Source organism: Grampus griseus, assembly GCF_964374135.1.
Source record: "Grampus griseus genome assembly, chromosome: 1".
Classification (NCBI taxonomy): Eukaryota; Metazoa; Chordata; class Mammalia; order Artiodactyla; family Delphinidae; genus Grampus; species Grampus griseus.
The window spans coordinates 100508177-100524906 of NC_139017.1; positions in this window are offsets into that span (position 1 = coordinate 100508177).

The following is a 16730-nucleotide window of genomic DNA, read 5'->3' on the forward strand; positions in this document are numbered from 1 at the left end:
AGAGCATTTACACAAAACTGAGGGCACAGTAATCCTTTAGATGAAAACAGCTGTCGGGAACTCTCCGAGGTGTACGGAAATGTGGAAAGAATGACTACAAATCAAAAACCTTTTGCCAAGCCGGTGTTTTCTAAACCATAGATTATAGTCTCTAGGGGATTGTGATATCGGTTTGATAGATGGAGAGCACCACTTCTTTTTTTTTAATGAAATCTAGAAGAATAGAACACAATAGAACAATCTGAGAGTGCATTACATGTAAAGGAGTTGTTTTGAGAAATTTTTATACCAGTCTTTTATATCTGTGTGTCCTGAGGAGTGATACAAAATGTATTTCTTGGGCTTCCCTGGTGGCGCAGTGGTTGAGAGTCCGCCTGCCGATGCAGGGGACACGGGTTCGTGCCCCGGTCCGGAAAGATCCCACATGCCGCGGAGCGGCTGGGCCCGTGAGCCATGGCCGCTGAGCCTGCGCGTCCAGAGCCTGTGCTCCGCAACGGGAGAGGCCACTACAGTGAGAGGCCCGCTCACCGCAAAAAAAAAAAAAAAATTATTTCTTAATGTGGATCTGATCAAACAAAAAGTTTGAGAAACACTGTTCTTTGCAGAGGGACATTCAGACATAATAAGAGTGCATTGTATTAATGCTGGCCTTACTCTCAGAATCAGAAGGGCATTACAGATTACAGCATTCTTCTGTCAGGCCCGATGATACAGAATTTCTTATCCTTAGCATTTAGATTCGGGTATGTACAGTGACTAGCGAGTCCCTGTCTTTAGTTGAGGAAACGAGAAAAAAGCAAGTGTGTCAGAAAATAAGTACATAAAACCTTGCATAATACACATATTAAAGTAGCCCACTCTGAAGTAGCCCACAAAACAGTGGTTTCCTAGGTGTTTTCTCAATATAAATTGGTAGTTGCCTAATAAAGATTACAAGAGTCACTCAGTAAGACAAGAGGGAAAGTTACTAATTCACTAATAAATTGCATAGTACTGTGAAAGTGTTAGGGACCTTGGGAGAAAGTGACTGTATCATCTTGGAGTTTGTAGCACTGAAGGAAGGGCATGCAAGTTTAGTCCAAAACATGTCTAATTAGTAAATAGATTATATTTCAAAGAAAAGATATATTTAGGAAGTAGACTATAGTTCAGAGGAAAGATAAGAATGACTCATTGGGCAAGATTTTCTAAAAGATACCCTTGTTCAAGGAGCATGAGTGATTCTTAAAAAATGAAATTAGTTAATAATGAGCTCAAATAATTTTAGTTGTTCGTAAAGCCCATCATATAAAGACCACCAGGGACAAACCTGTAACCCAACAAAGTTAGGTTTATTAACTTACTGCAGCAAAGGAAACCCCACACAGCAGAGGAAGCAGAGGAATTGTGGGTATGTCTCCAAAACAGGGAGGAAATGGGGATCATTATGGTATCAGGGGAAGGGAAGTGTTTAGGTAGATTCTAAATAAAACAGTACTTAATAGGCTCAGAGCAAATCAGATCTGTATGTAAAGGGGTTAATATCAGACCTGGCTTGAGAAGCAGACTAGTGGTTCTATTTTCTTGAAAGATAAATTTAAGATTAACAAGATTAACGTAGAGTATTGTGTCCAAACCCCCGCACTGAAAATTGAAGCCAATTCTCTAAATCAAAGTGACCTGTAGGGTATACACCCCCCAGGCAAGAAAGGAATGTTCTGTTCTCACTAATATGAGTTCCAAACAATGAAGTTTCTGTCAACCTAGGATTTTAGAGAAGGTTCCTTAGCACTGTGTCCTTTGATAATTAACCAAAGCAATTTTTCGGATTTATACTTTATAATACTAAATGATTTTTTTAAGTGTGAATTAATTGGGAGATCTTCAGGAGCTCTGATTTTTAAAGAATTTGAACTATTGGGAATAGGGAGGAGGGGGCATATGGAGCTAGGGAATCTAGAAAGCCTCTTGAAGAGGTGTTGTGACAGCCAGCCTCCAACACTGTCCCAGATGATCCTTGCTTCCTGGTATTTATGCCTTTGTGTAATCTCCCTCATGCTAGGACTGGTCTGTGTAACCGAAAGAGTATGGCAAAAGTGATGGTATGTGACTTCTGAAACCAGATCATAAAAGGCATTGTGGTTCCTGCCTTGGTCTCTCAGATTGCCTGCTGCTGGGGAAGCCAGCTGTGCAGAGAACAAATAGCCCTAGGGAAGAACTGAGGACTCCTACCAAGAGCCAGCACCAGGTTCCCAGCTTTAGGAAGCAGATCTGCCATCCCCAGTCAAGCCTCAGATGACTGCAGCCTCATGAACCATCCCAAGCCAGAACACTCAACCAAGACGCTCCTAAATTCCTGACTCACACAAACTGTAGGAGATAATAAACGCTGGTCGTTGCTTTCAACTACTAAATTTTGGAGTAATATGTTATGCAGCTGATGTGATTTGGGCCAGGCCTTGAAAAATGGATGGAAGAAAAGGCTTTAGGAGAAGATATAATAGGAGCAAAGCTACAGAGACAAGAAGGTACAAAGCAGATTCAGGAAGATGATTAACTCTGGTGTGGATGGAGGTTCAAGAAGGGGTGTGAGGGCTTCCCTGGTGGCGCAGTGGTTGAGAGTCCACCTGCCGATGCGGGGGACACGGGTTCGTGCCCCAGTCCGGGAAGATCCCACATGCCGCGGAGCAGCTAGGCCTGTGAGCCATGGCCGCTGATCCTGCACGTCCGGAGCCTGTGCTCCGCAACGGGAGAGGCCACAACAGTGAGAGGCCCACGTACAGCAAAAAAACAAAAAAAGAAAGAAGGGGTGTGAAATGAGAGAAAAGGATGAAATGTTTAATGGAAGATCTAGAACACTAAGTTAACCAGGTGGGATTTTATTCTGCATGTAAGAGGGAGTATCGCAGGTTTGGGGGAAGGGTAGTGACCTCAGCTATCATTTAAGGAAGACCATGCTAGTGGCAGTGTGTAGGGCAGATTGAAGGAGCGAAGCATCAAGTAGAGAAACCAGTTTGAACGCGCTTGAAATAATCTAGGTGAAATGTTGTGGGCATCTGAGAGAGTGCAGCACAGAGCAAACAGGAAGGAAAGGACTTTGTGGATTCAAATTGGGTGGGGATGGGCGAGATCATTACTTAGTAGGAAGAAAAATTTTTTATTAACTCCGAAATTTCCTGGTTGAGTGCCTGAGAGGATAATAATATTTCCCAGAGAGCAGGGGCACACAAATGGCACACCTTGGCAGGAAAGATATTGAGATGCAGATGAATAAATTCCTCACTGGCTCCTCATCACCAAGATAAACCCCAAGACCCTTAGCATCTTACAGAAAGGCAGTTATGATATAAGCTGTGCCTACCTCTCTGAATTCCTAACTTGGCACTCTTCCCCTCCAACAGGTATACTCTACCTCTGCCCCAGGACACACTTCTATTCCCCTCTGTGGTTTTCCCTCGAGTATGCTATTCCTTCTACCTGAAATACCAATCCCGTTCTGCCCTAACATCCTTTAAGCTGAAGCTTTGATGGTCTCCGACCCCAAAGTGTTTTCTGACCACTTCCCCCCACTGCCACCCCCACTCCCTGCAAAGTTAATCACTCCCCTCTTTGTACTACTTATGTTCATATGTAGTTCTATTAATGTAGAACTAGGGTGTTGGGGAGGCAGATCTTAAAACTTTTTTAAAGAGACACAGCCAATCATTTCTCTGACAAGGTAAACACCTCTAGTCACAAGGAACAGTTCATCTTTGCTTAGAAAAGAAGCACTTGAGAAGCCCTTCTTACTGACACATTTATAGGAGAGTTTGGTACCCATTGGATTGGGGAAAGTATGTAACAGGACATCTGGACAAGACCATTCCTCCAAATAACCCTAGTTAGCCCAAATTGGTAATGTGAAAATTTGCCTAGGATTGCCTTCTGGGAAGAAAGACTGAGATGTCAACCTCTTTCCTTTTGAGGTTCCATATTATTAGAACCTTCTGATAGACTGAGATAGTCCCGTCTTATAAGCTCGGGATCCTAAAGAGAAACTCCCAGGGGAAATAGGAAGCCTGGGCTGGTGAACTAGTTCAAAAACAGCCTCATGGCCACAAGGAGAACTGGTTCCCGCACAGTACTTGGCTAAGTCATGAAGGCCATCCAAATTCAGCCATCTAGGAATACCCGTGTTCTTTGGGAACAGTATCAAAGCATAGAAAAACTTTGGGAGTCCATGCTTCAGCCACTCTACAAGCTGTGCACCCAGGACGACATGACAGGGGAGCGAGGATGCTGAGGACAGCCAACTCGCAATGGCAACAGCAGCTAGTACCCCAAGAGTTTTGGCAGTAGTTCCCTCTCTTACCTGGAGACGGACAACTTTTAACTTCTCTGGGCTAAATTACTGCCTGTGGTTTTCGGTGAATTAGGTGAGAAAGGCAGCCTCAAGGGTAAGACACAGGTTTTCCTAATAAGGACCTAACTGAGCAATTAATTGGAAAAATAAATGATATGAAATGATATGTGACTATTACCCCAAACTGATGGAGCAGGTCATACTGATTAAAAGCATTCACACACACAATTGTGCTTTTTGTTTCTTTAGAATAGATATATCTTTAGGCCCTATATACTGTTGGCACACGGCATATGTTTGTTAACCTGAACAAATATTTTGGAGTGTTAAGAGGAATACCAAGTGGAAATGCCCAGTACGTAATCAGAAAATTAAGATCTAGTTCATAGGAAAAAAGGTTAGTATTAAACATTTATTCATATGAAAATATTTGTTAATGACTTACTGTGTGCCAGGAACTGAGGCCATAGGTGAGAAAAACAGAATAGTCCTAACCCAGAACAGTCTAGTAGGTGAACAGATATTAAGCAAATAATCAAATAAATATAAAATTCCAAATATAATAAGAGTTTCAAACACACATTTAGAAAAAATATACATGGATTTAGAGGTCTTCCATATACAAAACAGATGAATCCTTGGAACTGAATAAGAGTTAAAAAGAAGAATGGGCAGTTGAGAAGAGGAGTGTAATCCTATGAAACACCTACATTTTAAGGATAAAGGAAGGAAAAGGAGCCAGGACAGTGAGAATACTTTAAAAGGTAGTATGGGAATGCAGAGACATGAGAATCAGAGAAGTCAAGATAAAAGAGAGTTCCAGTAGGATATAGGAGCATTAATTCTGATCAGTAAGTATTGGAGATACATTCCTTTGTGAAGCCTTTTCTGGACTCTCTTTTCCTCTCTTTGGTGTCCCCAAGGCACACTGTTCTGATTTCTGTCACAGCTCCTAAAATGCTAATTTATTTAAATGGCAGTAACCATTACAAGGGAAGAAACCAAGTCTTATTTTTCTTTAATCCTGCATCATCTCAATAAAAAGAATTGGATCCATACCTCATAAGCCAAACAAAATAAAGAGAATAATTTCCAAATTGATCAAAGGATGAATAAAAAGAAAAAAGAAATTTAAAGAAACTATAAAACTATTGGAAGGAAACATAAAATAATTCTTCATGAAATAATTTTCTTATAACCTTGGCATGAGAAAGACTTTTACAAGTATTAAATCCAGAAACTGTAGAAGAAAAAAATTGATGCTTGGCTACTAAAAATAATTTCTTCATGACAAAAAGCACAATAAACTGAGCAGAAAGAAAACTGTAGGAAACAATTGCACTTTATTTCATAGACTAGTGGTTCATTTTCCTAAAAGTACATCAAATCAGTAAGAAAAAGACCATAGCTAAATAGAAATGGGTAAATAATATGAAATATAGTTCATAGAATAAAAAATTAAAATTAATATGAAACAATGCTTTTTGTCACACGATAAGTGATACAAAATAAAACTACACTAAAATACAATTTTCACCTACCAGATTGGCAAAGATCCCAAATTTTTTAAAACATACTATGAAATTTTTAAATTAATATTTCTGAGGGGCAGGTAAATTAGAGCAAACTATAAAATAATTGATCAAAAGCTTTAAAATAGTCACAAATGCACATACTCTATGACCTAGTAATTCACTTCAGGGAATTGATTCTGTAGATGTACTCTCAGATAAGTGAAATGTCATAGATATAATGCATCTTTGTAAAAGAAAGGAATTGGGAATATTCTTTAATTCCTATCAATGAAAAACTGGTTAAATAAATGTAATGGAATATTGTACATGCATTAAAATAATGAAGCAATTCTGTATGTACTACTATGGAATGATATCAAAATATAATATTAAGCAGAAAAAAAAAACCAGGAGCAGAATAGTATGTGAAATGTGTTACCATTCATAAAAGGAGTGGGGAGGTGAGCAATATATACTTACTTGCTTATAGATGAATGTAATGTCTTTGGAAGGATACTCATGAAGTTGATCGTATTGACTAGTTGCAGGAAGGGTAAAATTGTGGTGAAAGGCAGGAAGAAATATTTGCACCGAATTAATTTGTACCTTTTATATTTTTCACCCTGTGAATATATCGTCTATTACATTTCAGAAAAAAATTTAATGAGGTGAAATTCACATAACATAAAATTAACTATTTTGAAGTCAACAATTCAGTGGCATTTAGTACATTCACAATATTAGACAACTGCCGCCTGTATCTAGATCTAAAATATTTTCATCACCTCAAAAGAAAACCCCATACCCATTAAGCAGTTACTCTCCACTGTCCCCTCCCCTCAGCCTCTGGCAACCACCAATCTTCTTTCTCTATGGATTTATCTATTCTGGATATTTCATATAAATGAAATCATACAATAAGTGACATTTTGTGTCTGGCCTCCTTTACATAGCATAATGTTTCCCAGGTTCATCCACATTGTAGCCTTCCTTTCTATGACTGAACAATGTTACATTGTATGGATAGACCACATTTTATTTATCCACTCGTCAGCTAAGGACATTTGGATTCTTTCTACCTTTGGGCTACTGTGAATAGTGCTGCTATGAACATCCGTGTACAAGTATTTGCTTGAGTACCTGTTTTCAATTCCTTTGGGTGTACACCTGGGAGTAAAATTGCTAGACATATAGTAATTCTATGCTTAAAGTTTTTGAGGAGCCGCCAAACTGTTTTTCACAGCAACTGAACCATTTTGTGTTTCCACCAGCAATGAATGGGGGTTCCAATTCTTTGACATTCTCACCAAGACCTGTTATTGTTTGGGTTTTTGATAATAGCCATCCTAGTGAGTCTGAATACTCATTGTGGTAATGATTTGTATTTTCCTAGTGACTAATGATGGTGAGTACATATTTATGTGCTTGTTGGCCCTTGTGTATCCTCTTTGGAGAAATGTCTGTTCAAGTCCTTTGTTCTTTTTAAAATTGGGTTGTTTTCGTTGTTGAGTTGTAAGAATTCTTTATATATTCTGGATACTAGATCTTTATCAGATATATGATTTGAAAGTAGTTTCTCTCATTCTTTAGGTTGTCTTTTCACTTTCTTGATCATGTCCCTTAATGCACATTAGTTTTTAATTTTGACCAAGTCCAGTTTATCTGTTTTTTCTTTTGTTGCTTATGCTTTTGGTGACATATCTAAGAATCTATTGCCAAATCCAAGGTCATGAAGATTTATCTGTTATATCTTCTTCTAAGTGTTTTATTGTTTTAGCTCTTATATTTAGACCTTTGATCCATTTTTAGTTAATTTTTGCATATGGTATGAAGTTGTCTAATTTTCTTCTTTTTTGTGTGGATATCCAGTTATCCCAGAACTATTTTTGAACCTATTATATTTTTTTAATGAAATTTAAGTATAAAAAAAATAAACTTAGTCTTTTTAGGCTTTCCTCCTTTTGGGGGATGTAAAAGTTTTGGGGTCTCATACATAACTAAGGAATTGTAGAGGCCCCTTCATTTATCAGTTCTCTGTCTGTACTATCTGTGACTGAAGCGTCATTGTCTCAGCCTGCACAGTTCCTTCCATGCCAGGAGACTTTGGATGAGGCTAGGATCTTCCAACTTAGCATTTAGCTGACCTGGTACACTCTGCAGCTAAAGAACCCCTCTCTCCTCCTGTCTCAGGCAAGATCTTTTTATTCTCTTCAAACCCCAGTCTCAGTTTAAGCTTTGACAATCAAAAGTCATAAAGCCATCCTACCAAGCCCAGCTGAAACAATGAAGCATAGAGCTTGCTCCATGAATGGGAAAGGGAAAGGGGAAACGATAGGGAGAAAACATAAACTGATATTATGCTGCTACCCATGTATTGGGAACCTACTTACAAGAAATTTGAAAGCAAAGAAGATAGTCCCCACCCTCCTGAAATTAACAATGTAAGGACAAACACAGGCTAGGGAGTTATAAGGCGCCAAGTTTCTGATAACATTTATTTCTGTATTTACTTTTACATTTACATTCACTTCAGTTCTCTGTCTGGTCCACTGTGCCCCACACTTGCATGCTCAGTTCCAATCATTTTTAAGCAAATTCTGATTCAAATAGTAGTTACAGTATTGATGCCCTATCTGACAGGCTAAATTCTCAGTCATCCACTTGTATGTGGGATCCAGTCAACCAGACACAGCTCCTGGGCCTCTGTAAAGCAAAGTTTGATTCATTATTCAACTGAATACCACCATCTCTCTTTTAGAATTATTGTGCTGCCCTGACCCCGGCTGGGACCGGACACTATGCTGAGTCTTCTCAGACCTCCTTCGCAGAACTAGAACTTTGCACAATTCCATGGCCAGCCTAGGGTCCTGCTCCCCAGTCCCTTTATATGATTATTGGCCATTGTCTGATTCCTGGATTCTCTACCACTCTATGCTATCCATCAGAATGGAAATTTAAAAGGCTGCTAGAATTTGGTGTTTCAGGAAAACCATAATAAAGCCAGAAAGATATGAAATAAAAAAGCTAGAAAAAGGCCAATGAAGTCTTTACTATTTTCATTTATATAATTTTTAAAAAACTGAAAATGCATACTGTTTTACCAATATAGTTGACCCTTGAGCAACATGGGTTTGAACTGAGTGGGTCCACTTTCATACAAATTTTTCTCAGTAAATATAGTACCTGTGTTTTCATTTTGCAGGTCTTTAAATTAACAAGTTTGGAGGAAAGTTTGTCTTTGATAAGGGGTCACAATATATGGAATCAAAAGAAGTAGGGTTTGAGTCCTGATTCTATCCAAACTGTTTCACCTTTCATCTCAGGTGAGTCATTGATCAATTCCTTTGTTTTTGAGGCAGAGAAAGCAGCACTGATTTTCAGCTGGGCAGCGGGGTCAGTGCCCCTAACTCCCACATTGCTCAACGGTCAACGGTGTGGCTGTATATTGTAGTGATAAATTGTGAGATAAGAAAAATGTAAATTGGCTTATAATTAAATTGCAGATCTAAATTAATTCATCCTATGTTGTCTCAATTGCCTATTCATACAATGTTTCAAAGATCTATCAGGGATATTTAGGGAAAAAGGACTGAAACATAAAACATTTAAAACTATAAGGTGACTTATTTAATGTAAAAATGAGCATAGGCAAAAATGCCTTAGAAGTTTCCAAAAGGAGCAGAATAATATGAATGGAATTAGCATGGTGAAAAGTTCTCTGTTCTCTGAATGTTCCTTTTATAGACTCTTATTCTTACATGATGGATGTGGTATCATTTCTTGTCTCTCTGAGACTATGAATGATAGTTATTTTTAAGTTGTCTTCTCTCTGCACACTCTGTTTTCTCCAAGTTATTATTTCTTTTTTAAAAAAATTTATTTATTTATTTAATTTATTTTTGGCTGCGTGGGGTCTTTGTTGCTCGTGCAGGCTTTTCTCTAGTTGCGGCAAGCAGTGGCTACTCTTCATTGTGGTGCGCGGGGTTCTCATTGCAGTGGCTTCTCTTGTTGTGGAGCACAGGCTCTAGGCACGTGGGCTTCAGTAGTTGTGGCACGCAGGCACAGTAGTTGTGGCTCGCGGGCTCTAGAGTGCAGGCTCAGTAGTTGTGATGCACGGGCTTAGTTGCTCCGTGGCATGTGGGATCTTCCTGGGCCAGGGCTTGAACCCATGTCCCCTGCTTTGGCAGGCGGATTCTTAACCACTGCGCCACCAGGGAAGTCCCCAAGTTGTTATTTCTATCATGCCTTTATCTTCCACATAGGAGATTTTCCTTGGATGTCTAATAACCCTTGATTGTGTGTTCATGATCCTTGATCGTGTGGAACAATTTTTAAAGCCTAAAAATTAGCACTGGTTAAAAAGAAAAATACCACCAACATGTAGGTATTTTACTTTATTCAACTGACTTAGTTTACTTTATGCCTTCGTGTCTATTCCTATATTTACTTGGGCCCTACTTTGTGAAACAGGTTCAAGAAGATGATTATTTAAATCATAATGATAACTATGAGGGGGAAAGCTATAAAAAGGTAAGCATGAGCAGAAGATTGTAAAGCTACACTGGACCTTTTTTTTGATGCTAATGCTTTTTTAAAATTGAAGTACAGCTGATTTACAATTTTGTGCTAGTTTCAGGTGTATAGCAAGTGATTCAGTTACACATGTACCTATATCTATTCTTTTTCAGAATCTTTTCCCTTATAGGTTATTACAGAATATTGAGTAGAGTTCCCTGTGCTATACAGTAGGTCCTTGTTGATTATCTATTTTATATATACTAGCATGTGTATGTTAATCCCAAACTCCTAATTTATTCCTCTCCTTTCTTTCCCCTTTGGTAACCATAAGTTTGTTTTCTATGTCTGTGGGTCTATTTGTTCTGTATATAAGTTCATTTGTATAACTTTCTTTTAGAGTCCACATATAAATGATATCATATGATATTCGTCTTTCTCTGTCTGTCTTACTTCACCTAGTATGATAATCTCTAGGTCCATCCATGTTGCTGCAAATTATATAATTTCATTCTTTTTATGGCTGAGTAATATTCCATTGTGTATATATACCACATCTTCTTTATCCATTCATCTGTCAATGGGCATTTAGTTTTTAAAAAACTAAAACTAGAGCTACCGTATGATCCTGCAATCCCACTCCTGGGCATATATCCAGAGAATACCATAATTCAAAAAGCACGCCAATGTTCACTGCATCACTATTTACAATAGCAAGACATGGAAGCAAACTAAATGTCCATCGACAGATAAATGGATCTTTACATCTAGACCCATGGCCTTATTTACAGATGAAGAAACTGAGTTAAGGAGAGGTGAAGTGACTTGGCCAATGTTCTGTGACTAATTAGTGACAAAATCAGTATAATCTTCCCTATTCTATTTTTTGTTTCTATATTCTTCCCAGTTCCTTCCTCTGTAATATAGTTACAGGAAGACAGACCCATTCAGAGTAGTGTATAAATGTTGGTACCCACTTGAATTCAAATATTTCTGTTTAAAGTTGTTAACTTGAGGTTTTAATAATCAAAGCAGCATTATTAGAGAATAAATAATGAGATTCATTAAACAAATTAAGAAATTGCCAATTAAATATATCTTTTTAAAGAAAGCTATACATAGGAAAGTTGACTTGATTACCAATCCGTAACCATTAAGAAGGTTTTGATTGTTTTGTTTAAATTTTTTGTTTATTTTCATCTTATGATCTATTTATTCTATTCTCTTGGTCTCAATTAATTGCTCCCTAATATCCCTGATAGCACCTTGGAGCAGCTTTGTTCATAGTTTCATTTGTGCTACAAGAATGAATGGAGGGCTTCCCTGGTGGCGCAGTGGTTGAGAGTCCGCCTGCCGATGCAGGGGACACGGGTTCGTGCCCCGGTCCGGGAAGATCCCACGTGTCGCGGAGCGGTTGGGCTCGTGAGCCATGGCTGCTGAGCCTGTGCTCCGCAACGGGAGAGGCCACAACAGCGAGAGGCCCGTGTACAGCAAAAAAAAAAAAAAAAAAGAATGAGTGGATATTTTTTCATCATGACAAAATATATGAACCTTACTCCTAAAGTCAGCTCCGAAACGAGGAAACTCTAGCAGCAATCTCACTAAAGTCAAGAACAACAGATGCCTGCTATCTCCACTATTATTTAACATTCTCTGGAGTTACTACCCAGTGTAATTAGACTACTGGAAACAATGAGGCAGAAGAAAATAAGAAGTAAATCTATTTGCAGATAAGATGGTGATATACCTGGAAAACCCTAGAATAGGGGTCAGCAAATTATGGACCACAGGTGAAATTCAGCCCCTCATCTGTTTTTTAAATAAAGTTTTAATGGAACACAGCTATGTCTACTCATTTCTGACTTGTCTATGGCCGCTTTTGCACTACAATGGCAGGGTTGAGTAGTTGCATCAGAGACCTTTACACCATCAGGTCTAACATATTTACTCTCTGGTCCTTTACATAAAATGTTTGCTGACTTCTGCCCTAGAGAATCAATGGTAAAATTATCTCAAACAATAAAAGAATTACAAAAGGTAGCAAGATATAAATTTACCATGCAAGAATCAATAACATTCATATATACAAATAACAACCAGTTAGAAGATATAATGGATGAGAAGACCCCATTTACAATAGCATCAAAAAAGAAAAAATATTTCAGAATAAACCTAATAATAAATGTTCAAAACCAATATGAAGAAAATTATAAAACATTCCCAAAAGACACAATAGTAGTTTTGAACAAATAGAAAGACATCCCCGTTCTTGGTTAGGATGTTTCAACATCATCAGTATGTGAGTTCTCCCTTAGTAAACACTGCAAGTACATTTCAAGTAAAATTCCAACGAGCTTTGTTTGGAAGTAGATAAGTTAATCCCAAAGTTCATATGGGAAAATAAACATGCAAGAACAGCTGACAAGAAAGCATTTAACCCTTTCAGATATTAAAATATACTATAATGCCTCTATAATTAAAAGTGTGGTATTGATACATGAATAGATAGACCAATGGAATAGTATAGAAAATCCAGAAATGGAGCCAACTGCATATAACAGTCTAGCATATGATAAATGTGGTATCTCTCATCACTGGGCAAATATAATTTTTTTTTTAATAAATGGTGTTGAGACAACTGGATAACCATTTGAAAAAAGATAAATTTAAGTCCATTTCTCACACCATACACCAGAATAAACTCCAAATGGATCAGATATCTAAATGTAAAAAATAAATTACACAAGTACTGCAGGAAAACATGAGTGAATTCCCCTATAACACAGATATCAGAAAAGTCTTTCTAACTATAATTAAAAATCCAGATGCAGTAAAAGAAAAAGATTGATAAATATAAGGACTAAAAATTTAAAAACTTTGATATGTCCAAAAAACAGCATAAGCAAAGTCAAAAGACAGATGATAAACTAGAAGAAAATATTTGCAACTTACATTCCAGTTAATGGGATAATATCCCTAATTTATAAATAACGTATAAAACCTGAAAGAAAAAAAGCCTATAGAAAAATGGGCAAATGACAAAACACAGACAATTTACAAAAAGAGATATAAAAAATGGCCTTTAAACATATTGAAAGATGTCTAATAAGAGAAATTAATGGAAGTAAATTTCTTACCAATAGCAAGTTACCCTCTGGCAATAATATGAGGAAAACAGACACCCTCATACATCACCGTGGGAATGGAAAAAAAAAAATGAGGGAAGTTGGGAAATACAAATACAAACACAAAATTATACATGCATTTACCCCTTGCCCAGAAATCCTACTTCTAGGAATTTAAATGCCCAAGGAAGTGGATCCACTTCCAGAAATACAAAAATCCATGCGCACAAAATTCTCTCTTGCAGCATTATTTGAAACTGCAAAATAATGGAAACCAGCCGAAGATTCAAGCATAGGACATTGATTGAAGAATCTTTGGTACAGGTACACAAAGAAATTCTATGCAGCTTTAAAAAAAAATAATAGAGAAGATTTCTGTGAATTGAAATGGAGTAATTTTGGGAGGTACGACTAAGTTTAGAAAAAGCAGAAGGGCTTACATAGGATATTATCTTTTACGTACAAAAAAAGGGAAAACAAGGATATATACATTTTTTTTGCTTATCTTTTTTTTTCTTAAATTTATTTATTTATTTAACTTATTTATTTTTGGCCGCGTTGGGTCTTCGTTGCTGTGCACAGGCTTTCTCTAGCTGCGGTGAGCGGGGGCTACTCTTTGTTGTGGTGTGCAGGCTTCTCATTGCAAGTTGGAAAATGATCATTTTGCAACAATCACAGTAAAGATTGTATCAGGTAAGAATCACCAATGATGCTAAATCTAGGAGGAAATTTTCATAAGGAATAGGATATTTTCTCGATTCTAAGTTATCTCTGCATAGTCCACCCATGATTTACAACGGAGAGGAAAATAGTAATTTTACACTGAATAAATTAGACAGCATCTTGACAGGGCAATCCAAATTAAAATCACCAATGGGGGACAGATGGACAGTTCATGCCTCTAACTGTGCTACCCTGAGAAAGAGCATCTCCCATGCAGTATTCTGGTCTAGACTGCATAATATAAATCTAATTCTGAGGAAACATCAGAACAACCTGAAATGAGGAACACTTTTTTTTTAAAGAGAAGGGGGTACCAATTTGTCAAAAATGTAATGTTATAAAGACAAAAAAAGGCTTTAGAAATACTCCAGATTAAAGGAGGCTAAAGAGAGGTGACAGTTAAAAGCAATAGCTGATCCTAAACTGGATTTTTTATTGGGGGAGTAGGGGACTTTGTTAAGGACATTATTGGGTCAATAATTGACAAAATTGGAATACAACTGATAGATTAGAGTATTACACTGATGTCACTGAAAAAAAATTAAAAAAATAAAAAAAGTATTACACTGATGTCACTGAAATTGGTAACTATACTGTGACTATATTAGAGAATATCCACGTTCTAAGGAAGTATAGACTGAACTTTTTAGGAGTAAAAGGTCATAATTTTGGAGCAAAGGACCTTCAAATTGTTCAGGGAAAACACACACACACACACACACACACACACACACACAAATGATAAAGCAAAGTTTAAATAGTTACAATAGATAAATCTGGAAAAAGGATATATGAGTGTTTTGTGCAACTTCAATTTTTGCTACTTTTGGTAAGTTTGAAATTATTTTTTAAAAAGAAGTTTTTTAAAAAGAGAAAATTTAGGGCTTCCTTGGTGGCGCAGTGGTTGAGAGTCCGCCTGCCGATGCGGGGGACACGGGTTCGTGCCCCAGTCCGGGAAGATCCCACATGCCGCGCAGCGGCTGGGCCCGTGAGCCATGGCCACTGAGCCTGCGCATCCGGAGCCTGTGCTCTGCAACGAACGGGAGAGGCCACAGCAGTGAGGCCCGCGTACCGCAAAAAAAAAAAAAAGAGGGAAAATTTAAAGACATTCGAGAACATCCGTAGCAGCCTTATTCATAAGAGCCTAAAACTGGAAACCCTCGTGTCCATCAACAAGAGAATGAGTAAACAAGCTGTGATATAGCCATACAATGGAACACCACTCAACAACAAAAATGAAGAACTACTGACAAGTACAGCAACATGGATGAATCTCAGAAACTGAAAGATGATACATGCACACGCACATGTGCACACACGCACACACACGCTACTTGGTTCAATGAATGTGAAGTGCAAGAACAGGCAAAATACTATAAACGTATCATAGAAGTCAGAAAATGGTTGCATTTGGAAGTGGGGTAAAATCGACCAGAACTTTCCGGGGTGATGAAAGTGTTCTATATTTTGTTTGGGGTCAGGGTTTTATGGGTGTTTACAAATGTCAAAACATCAAACTGAACACTTAAGATCTGTGTCTTTTATGGTCTACAAATTATAACTCCAACTAAACGAATGAATGAATAAACAAACAAACAAGGTAATTCTTTTTTAAGGGCAATAACTTAAGGTAAATTCAGGTTCAAAGAGAAGTTAATATCCCTGGAATTTGTTCCAGTGTTAAGACCATTATGTCCTGAGAAAGATCTGGAGTTTCTAAAAATAGCAAAGGGAAATAATTTATCTTAAGAAGACCTAGGGGATCTGAAAACATGGAAGGGAAATAATTTATCTTAACCATCCCTCAAGCAACTTTTAGAATATTTAAGAATGTCCTGTGGGATGTATGGTTAATTTCAAAACATAACTAACCAGTTTGTTAACCCCAAAAGATGCATATATTGCTACACTTGTGAGGATGCCCAGATTTTGCTGCTACAGTTTTTTATTTTCTCTCTTACATATAAGGAGTGGCATGCCTTTATAGAATTGGGGCCTGTTTGGGCACCATTCTGTGCTGGGAATGTTCTCCTGATTTGCTCACACTGGGCCCAAAGCAGGGCTGCAACTACGTGTGTTACCTGAGTTCCACCCAGTTCAGGCATCTATCTTTAGCAGTACATGAAGGAGTTCATTTTATTCAAGCGATAAAAGGATTAGTCCACAAAAACTAAATTGTGCAATGGAAATAATGCTAGTTTAAATATCTGTGCCATATTTCAAGTACTCACAGCTATAATCATAGCATAGCTTTAGAGTTGCAGCAGCGCCTCTCCTCTAGATGCTGGTGTAGGCTTCATCCAAGAGGCACTAGGGTGATGCTCTATTCCAGTCCTGTGGCAGCTCTGCATCTTTGGTCAGGCTGGCTCTGAGATTTCTCTCCTTGACCTCTTTTGTTCCAGAATGCCACACTGGTGCAGTTGGGGGGTCATTTCCTATTATCACAGCTAGGTTACAAATTCTGAAGTTTTCCAATCTCTTCAGTTCATCAAAGTTCAGTTTCAAGGGCACAGATTTTATCAATAGTTCTTT